The following is a 9310-nucleotide window of genomic DNA, read 5'->3' on the forward strand; positions in this document are numbered from 1 at the left end:
ACACAAACACACACACACACATACACACACACACACACACCCACATACATACATACACACACACAAAGTCAAAACAGAAAAGGCTCCAGGGCAATAGGAGTTTAAAAATGAGCAAATCCAAATTTTAAACAGTCATGCTATAAAATTATGCATGCATAAAATTATCATTCTACAGATGTAGGCAAATACCCCAGCTACTGCAAATTTGCATGTGAATAGGATCACAAAGGGAAAGTCTTGTTTTCTATATGAATGGAAAGAGGAAAAATGCTCCCTGTGCCTCTCAACTAAAAATATGTATTGCAGAAAGTTAGGATTGTTTCTGGTAATTTCTCTGATATGAAAAGGTCTATTACTAGCTGTTTGCTGACTTACTTAGTTCTTTTGGTTTGCATAATATTAATAAACTTCTATCACAATGGGATAAGTTTCATCTCAAAGAAGCCATCTCTGCCACCTACCAGTGCTTGTTTCAAATTATGTCCTAAAGCAGCCGGAAATGTTAAATGAATCAAAAAGTGAACGGCATTCGTGGATATATTAAAATTTACAAAGCAAAGGTAGTGTATACAGAAATAAATTTAGAATTGCTTGCCATTTAAATATGGTAATTTTTATAAAATAATGCAACAAAGCTGAAAATTGGTTTATCATATGTATTGCTTCTTAACAGCTATTCTCCTAAACTTATTTAAACACAGTTAATTGAAATTCTGTTAATATTATTGATATTTTTATTTTTTGCTGCATATTTCTAGAAACAATTTTCTCTCAGGAAAGGTACAGCAGAATAAAGGTGAAAATGGGGTCTGAAAGGATAATTTAAGTTTGCAGACTTACAATTATCAAGTAATACATCTTTAAACGTAAAACTGATAATTATGTTATCATAGTTTTAAGGCTAAAATTAAATATTAGCATCTAAATAGGTCCCTAAATGAAGCTGTATCTGTAAGTGAGATATAAATCGTGAAAAAAATGCTATGTGATAATAGAGTTCATTTTTATCATTGTTTCATATTTCTATTGGATTTCAATTCCAGACTTGCTTTATTTTCCTGGATTTACACACATAACAGTGATCTTGCTTAATAATTGGATTTGCTTATGGACGGTCTCTGGCCCATGAAAGATTTTGTCTAGCAGTAAAGGTCAGTATAAATCGTGTGGTTCCACACAGCTTGGAAGTACACTTCCTTGTACATGGTGTCAGCCATTTCCTCCCATTCTCATCATTTAATTCTTTCCTCCTGGGTTGGGAAAGTTGTCTGATAACTGAGATGGGGTTCTTTGAATGTGGCCTCACCATGTGGAATATGTGAAGGGGATCAACAATCCTTTATTTGCCACCCACTCCATCCCTAACACCACGTCAGATGGTTGTACATTTCCACCTAAATCCACTAATATGAAAATTCAAATTTTTATTATAACTAATCAAGAGTATGGACTATGCTAATCTTTGAATTATAATAAAAATTATTTAAAATAATCTTAATAATTTGTAGTTTTGAAGGTAATTCATACAGTATCCAAAAGAAATGTTTCTTTAAGCATGAACACATCTTGTATGAGTTATTTTAGTGAATTGAAATATTGCAGTCTATATCATTAACTGAGAATGTCACTGTGTAGGCTTTTCCTTTCAGACATGAAACTAATAATATTATAGCCTTGCCAACAATGTTTATGAGGATGTAAATGCTTCAGTATTGCTCTTTGATTAAATCTCACATTTTTGTTATCAAATCTGAAAAACAATGTAATAAGATTATTTCCCAGTTAGGCATTTTTGTTTGTAAATGTTATTAGAGTTTTATGTTTTCAAAATATTAGACAATTGTCCCTTGTACTTTCAAAAATTATTACTCACACTTCATAGCTTTTATTTTAGAGTTTATTTATTTAATGGTCCTAGTTTCTTGGCTCAGTAATGGAGTCTGTTCTACACAGTGTTCAAAGGAGCCATCAATGATAGTAACCTTCTCTACATGAAATTTTAATAGGGCAAATTCCTAGAATGAAAAAAAAAGTTTTTCCTACTCACCAGAAGCAGAATGAAAACAAAGTCATTATAATTCATTCTTATCTTCTACTTCTTTCTTCCCTTTTCCTTTGCATAGTACTTTAGACAGTTTCAACTGATATATTTTGATCACATTCATCTACTTTCCCCACCTCTTCAAGCTGGAGCTTGGTCCGGGCTGGGCTTGTTCAGTTGGTGCACATGCATCTTTGAGATGATGTGAGTTCTTATGTGCAGCTGCTTGTCTGTGTTCACAAGATGTCTTCTTGTAGTCATTCCCCACCTCAAGTTCTAACACTCTTTCTACCCCTGTTCAGCAATGATCTCTGAGGCTTTGGTGAGTGGGGGAGGTATATATGTTCCATTTATGGCAAAGAACTAGTCAGCCTTTTATTCTCTGCCCTTTGTTCTGTTGTGTGTCACTGTTTTATTGTAAGACTTTAAGACAATCCTGAAGCCATTTTTGACAATTCTAAATCCTCTCAGCCTCTGTGCCATAGTGCTTCCCCTCCTCCCCTGGGAACCAAGGACCTAACAGCTACACTCGCACGTACTCAGTTCCTGAACAATCACCCATATACGTATGCTTTGGTTCGGTCCCCTGGGAAACGGGGTCAAAATGACCTCTTACCTCATCTGATCTGGCAACAGCTCTCCAGTCAATTATTGGTAATAGTCCTTTCAAATAAGCCAATCAGAATAGTCAAAGAACAACCCCCCCTTGCTTCTGTGGCCCCTTTAAAAGTAGACTGTACCCGCTATTCGGTATCCCTCGGCTTCCCGAATGCTGGGGGACCCTGTCATGACAGAATTAATAAAATCCTCATGCTTTTGCATTGGCTGTGGTGTGTGAGATGGTCTCTGGGGGTGACTCCTTCTCGGTGTTTGGACACTAGAGTCCAGCATTATCAATCATATTCTGCAAAGAGCAACTGAGGATTGAAGACAATATGAGGCCATTAGGAATCAGTTAAATACTGTGCCCATTTGCAGCATAAAGGTAGCAGGTACTGCACCAGGGCTTGTTAACTATGTAGCCATATCTCCCTAGCATGATAATGATGCCTGGTGTTGCTTTCAATTTGTGGAGCAAGACTTAAATCCAACCCAAAAGTTGTTAGTTATTCCCACAATACTGATAATATTATTATACTCCTGGGCATATCTTGCATGTCAATCATTATTGTATCTTATTGTAGGATTCAATGTTGTGTATAATTGATTACTAACTTTTCTCCTTTGGTAGCATAAATAATTCCTTTGAGTACTATGAATGTTATCTAGTAGAAATAAAGTTTCTGAGTCAGTACCAGCTTGATTTCTCCATGTTCTATGATCAAGGGTGTAATAGTGAGTATTTGAATTTGAATACCTTGAAATACACTTTGAGTAATGGGAGAGTAACTTAAAATTTATTTCTACTATTAAATATGTTTGATATTTTAGTGAAGACAAGTAGTGCAGGATGTAGACTTGGAAACAGATGACCCTCTAGGGAATGGGTAGTTCCTAGATTTGGTGATTGATCTTTATTGTCAATTTGACTATATCTGTGATATGGAATGTCCTTCTGTATATGTGTTGCTTTTATTGGTTGATGAAGAAAGCTTTTAAGGCCAATGGTTTAGCAGAGTAAAGTCAGGCAGGAAACGCAAGCAGAGATAGACAGACAGACAGACAGACAGACAGACAGATAGATAGATAGATAGAAGGTGGAGTCAAGCAGACACTACTCAGCCACAGAGGAAAAAAGACATGTAGAAAATAAGATAACGCCACAGTCATACATACATAGACTAGTAGAAATGGGTTAATGTAAGATGTAAGACCTAGCTAGAAATATGCATGAGCCATCAGCCAAACAGTGTTGTAATTAATATAGTTTCTGTATGATTATTTCAGTCTGGGAAGGCACGAAGTGGAAGTGCAGAACCTATTTACATATCTGGACTTAGCTAAAACCAAAGCCGTTTGGCACAGCTGTGAGGGATTTTCTTGAATGGATCACATGAGTTGGGAAGATCCACCATAAATCTGGATCACTTAAGATCAGAACACCCACTCTAAATCACAGGCCACACCTTCTCCTGGCAACCTATATAAAATGAAAATAAAGAATGTGCTTTGTCTTTTGCCTGCCCTCCCTCACCCTAGCTGGCACCTTTATCTTATGCTGGGACATTCCCAAAATGGTGTTGGAACCTAATCTAAGGATTCCTAAATCAGACTAAGATTAGTTACTCTCTAGGAATTCCCTCCAACTTCAGTACCAGATTAGGACTGTTAAGACAATCCAGTCTCATGGGTGGAACAAATATGTGATTCTCTTGGTCTTTCTATCACAAAGCAACCATTGTTGGGCTACTCAGACCACAGTATGTAAACCATTCTAATAAATCAAATACACACACACACACACACACACACACACACACACACACACACACATATGTTCTGTTCCTTGGAAAATCTTGTCTAATACATTGACTATAAGTAGATAATACAATTCATAGGCATAAATCATGCATTTTTCCCTTTTCTTCATCTTTATATATTATATAATCATGAACTAGCATGATATGGAGTAGCTGAATTTAAAATTAAGCTCTGCTAAACTTGAAGTTTGTCATATACCTCAATTTAACTTTTAATTGATTTATTATCTTAGCTTTGAAAGGGAAATATCTATGTAAGACACTCAGAAGAGTACCTGTCATATGGTAACATGTATTTAAATATTATTACATAAATGTTAAAATTAAAATAAAATGCAAAGTTTGAAACATTAAGAATATAGGTACCATAATATAATTCTCTTATAATCATCTCATTTTATTGAATACTATTAGCATGTTACAGAGATATGAATTTTCTTCAACTAGCATAGTAATGGTTGTCATAGAAATGAGTATCCTGATATACCTATATCATAGAAAAAAATTCCAGGTAGAGGAAGAATGAAAAATAATTAACAGAGACATCCAGTAGTCATTATTTACATGCAACTAAGCTGAGGTTTCTATAATACAGTAGTGTTTCTAAAACATGGTAGTGTTTTTTTTTTAATGCTTAACTCTCAACTGGGAGAAGACAGTGGAAAAGAAAAGGAGAGATAAACCGGAAATAAAGCTACTGAAATTCTATGGCAAAACTTTTAAACTACTTGAAACCCATTATACTTAAAGAATAATTGTACACTTTGAATTGTGTGGGAATATTTAGTTATAGTTTATGCTGTGCTTTTGCTATGTATGAATCTAATGTTTAATGTACTTAGCAGGTCTTTCACAAATGATTTTAAATGTTACTAGATTACAGAGGCTGTCTGAAACTCAACTGTCTCTATATCTCTAGAAAAGACATAAATATACCTTTGGGCTTGAACAAAAGTCTAAATGTGTTCTTAAGGACAGAAGTAAATAGTGAATAGAATCTCCACAAAGAAGGTTTGTGAAGGGTTGTAACAGCTACCAGGGATGGCAGAGAAAAGGGAGAACTCTGGATGATGGCCTAGAAAACTAGGAGGACAACAGGCCAATCACCCAGTCCTCAGACAGCACATGGGGAGATGCTCAATGCTGATAACCAGAAATAGCAAGGTATCTCACACCCAGAACATTAGTTCCCATGGCACACTTTCTTCTCCCAACGTCACTGTAAAAGTGCTATAATAAAGGATCCTGAATAAATTTCAGTAATTTCATTTAATAACAAAGGGAGGAACATCAATGGACAGGTTTATTTCTTTTAGGAGAAAGCAGACTATTAATTTGGAGTAAAATAATTTGAACTCCACTCAGCTGGGTAAGAGTGCTAGAAACTCACAGAAGTAGAAAGGAACACCCATGTAGATGCACATTCACATGGGTGATCTCATCCAGTTGCTTCATGTCTCTCTTTACTGGCACTTTGTCAAGCACAAACTGCGATTCTGTGAAATGTGAAAGTCCCTTCTGTGTAACCAGCAACTCCCTCTATTATTTTCTGTATATACACAACTGGGTTACTTTTTTGGTCCCCTTTCCTTTGCTACTCCTATTGACTTTATCATAGAACTGAGCAGTGCTTTCTCAGCTATAACAATATTTTTATCTTTTCCTCTATCTTATTATTCTTTAAGACAGAATAAAATTGCATGAGAGGAGAAAGGCTTTTTTTTTTTGGTTCCTTCTTGAGACCCCTGTCATAAAACTTCCTAGAAGTAACTAACCAATTAAGTGATATTTGTTAATTTTTTACAAAATTTAAAATTAAATTTTAATGTGTGTGTATAAAGCACATCTTACCAAGTCAGGATTCTTTCATTTAAATGTATCCAAATCTATTTAATAACACATATATAAGCTCCATTGAATATATTATCAATAACTGTGAGACTTTGCCTAGCCTTAGAAAATCTATATTCATTACTGTTATCTATGAGAATAGGTTTTCTGACAAATTTGCATGAAATGAAATAATTCTATTTGCCAATTTATCTTACTAGGAATGAAGAGATTTTAAAAGGTAATTATTTTAAATAAAGTACAAGAATGAGTATGTACTTCTAAAACTTACTTCTGACTAGACACTGTTTCTAGTCAACTCTGAGTCTCATGAGGGTCTCTGGATAGATATATTATTCATTTTATTTCTATGTCCTAGAAGCGTAACCAGTCATGAGTAGACCACAAGGGAATTCTTGGTGAATTAATGGATGAACAAATAAGAACGAACAATTTTGTGTGCCAAGAAGTGAAGATTCATGCTAAAGTTTCTCTCTCTGTCTGTCATTCTTCCTTCCTATCTCTCCTTCTTACTTGTTTCTGTTTTCCAAACTCTATAGCTGCTTTGACATTCAAATATTTAGCATATATATTATCATTTTCAACACAAATAAACCTGAGGGTAAAATGTTTCTGGTATTGAGGTTTTTATCTAATCTCTAAAGCTCCTCAGTAAGCTTCAGGCTATGAAAGAGACAAACAAGCTGCTAATGCCAGCAATAACATTGGTGTGGGGTAATAGAAGGTATGCAACTTTCTGAGGAAGGTAGAGTAACAGCAGGCAATGCTTCACAGAAGGGTTGATGATTCCTAGATAGTTGTGAAACTGAAAAGTAGTGGGGTAGAGTAGGTAGGGGGTCATTCTGGAAACACACTTGGATATTCAAAGTCACAGGCATAGAAAAGTGAGGTGAGAAACAGGACAAGCATGAAAGGTACTTTTTCTAACCACTCAGTCACACACATCCAGCACATTTTCATTTAGATTTTCTATGTTGTTAAATAACAATGAAGTTATGAAAATACAGCATCACATTATAAATATTACACTAAAATGATAAGAAAAGGAAATAAACATGTACCATTTGATAAATTAGCAAGTAAGGAAGTAGCAAGTATGAAATAAAAGAAATAAAATCTCAGACAAGCTGACAGAAAAAAGTGTCATTTATATGAGGTCATCGAGAAGGGGACAATAGTATGACCACTTGTGGAATGCAGAGTCATTTCAGACATAGGACACAGTCATTGCAAAGGCACACAGGAATGTACATGGGAAGAGCAGGAAAAAAAGTGGTCAGAAAGACATTGGGGCCTAATATGGGGAATAGTTGTGCATAATAGTGAGTTTAATTTTCACAAAAGCTGAAGGATGCCGAGTTAAAGACTACTACAATGTGGCTGTTTTGACCATTGCTTCATATCCCACAGGGGAAAGGACGAATCTGGATAAGAAACAGCCACTTTCCATAGAGTCAAGGGAAGAAAATGCTTTTACAAAAGTGGTATGGTCCTTGTTTCTTATTCTAGCAACTTGTTAAACAATAATTTCTACAGATGGGGCCTCAGATATTGTTTCTCAGTGCTGACTGCTCTTTCCAGAGGACTTGAGTTCAGTTCCTAGTATCTGCATTGGGTTGCTCAGGTCTGCCTGTAACTGTAGTTACAGAGGTGAACCAGCGCCCTCTTCAGGCCTATATTGCCACTGTACATTCTATACATATAAATCCATACAGGCACACATACAAATAAAGAAGAAAAATAAATCAAATGACTTGAGAATTGAGAACTAGTGATCTTTCAAATGATAATTCCTTAAGTCACTAGAATTGAAGATTTGCTGTACATCTAAAGCACAACAAAGCAGCCAAATTTCTTACAAAAATCCCATAAGCATAATATTCAAGAGACCAGGTCCATGAAATAACTAATTCACTATAGATGCAACAGGTATTTAAGGAAGGTGTTTTGTAAGCCAAACCAGCATTTGGAAAAGAAGACACAGGAATCAGCATCTCTAGGGAGTGTGTCTCAAACTGCATCCCAGATATGTATTTTAAAAGGGTAAGTGGTCATGTTCAGTAGACACTGGGGTTAAGTTTTGAATTATTTCACCATTCAGAATGAATTTTGTACTTGACAAGCTTGAGGCATGCAGCAGAGTACTGGCCAGCTGCATGGACCACTGTTCATACTTACATGGTCACTGGCTGATGGTGACTCAGAGTCTTCCTGCACAGGGGCTCTGGATTAAGGATTAGTTCGTGTAGCAGCTGTCACATTTCATCTTTCCTTGAACAAATATGCTTAACACACAGGGATGTCGACAGTGCCCTCGACCCCATCAGCCATGTTTCCTAATTCTCTGTATATCCTTCCTTTTACAGTGAAGGTACTCTGAGTCACGGACTACATCTACTATTTCATTTCTTCAAATGTCTCACCTTTCATTTCTTTTCAGTCATGCTCTCTGTGTTACAATTTTAAAGGTACAGAACAACAAAAAGCAGTGGCCAAAAGGGTTCAGCCAACACCAAAACAGTGCCCTAGGCAGACTATTCAAAACATGAAAAATGACTGTGTGCCTGAATGTTTGCCCTGCTATGCAGAGTGCTCTATACTCTGAAACTCTAGAAATTTCCATTGATTCATGCCTTCCAGGTTTTCTCAATTGTTGTAGAATATTCTATCTTAGGTCAAAGTTTAAGCAAATATTTGTTAAATTATGAAAGTGCATATATCATTTGAACTCAAATGTTAACTCTGATAAACCTTGTCATATGGCAGGGAACACAGATTCATGCATTTTCAGAGACTGGATGAACAGTAGAAGTGACTCAATCTAGTAGACCACTAGAGCCCTGAAATTAGCAATGGTGGCAGGCTACAGTCTGGACCTGGAACGTTCCCTAACGTGCTCATGTACTAGGTCTTGGTGAGAAGCCTGTGGCTGAGCCTTTGGGAAAGTGGCTCAGAAGAAGGAAATTGTATCATTGGTGAGGTTATCACCGAAAAAGAC

The sequence above is a fragment of the Microtus ochrogaster genome, linkage group LG3 (assembly GCF_000317375.1).
Source record: "Microtus ochrogaster isolate Prairie Vole_2 linkage group LG3, MicOch1.0, whole genome shotgun sequence".
NCBI lineage: Eukaryota > Metazoa > Chordata > Mammalia > Rodentia > Cricetidae > Microtus > Microtus ochrogaster.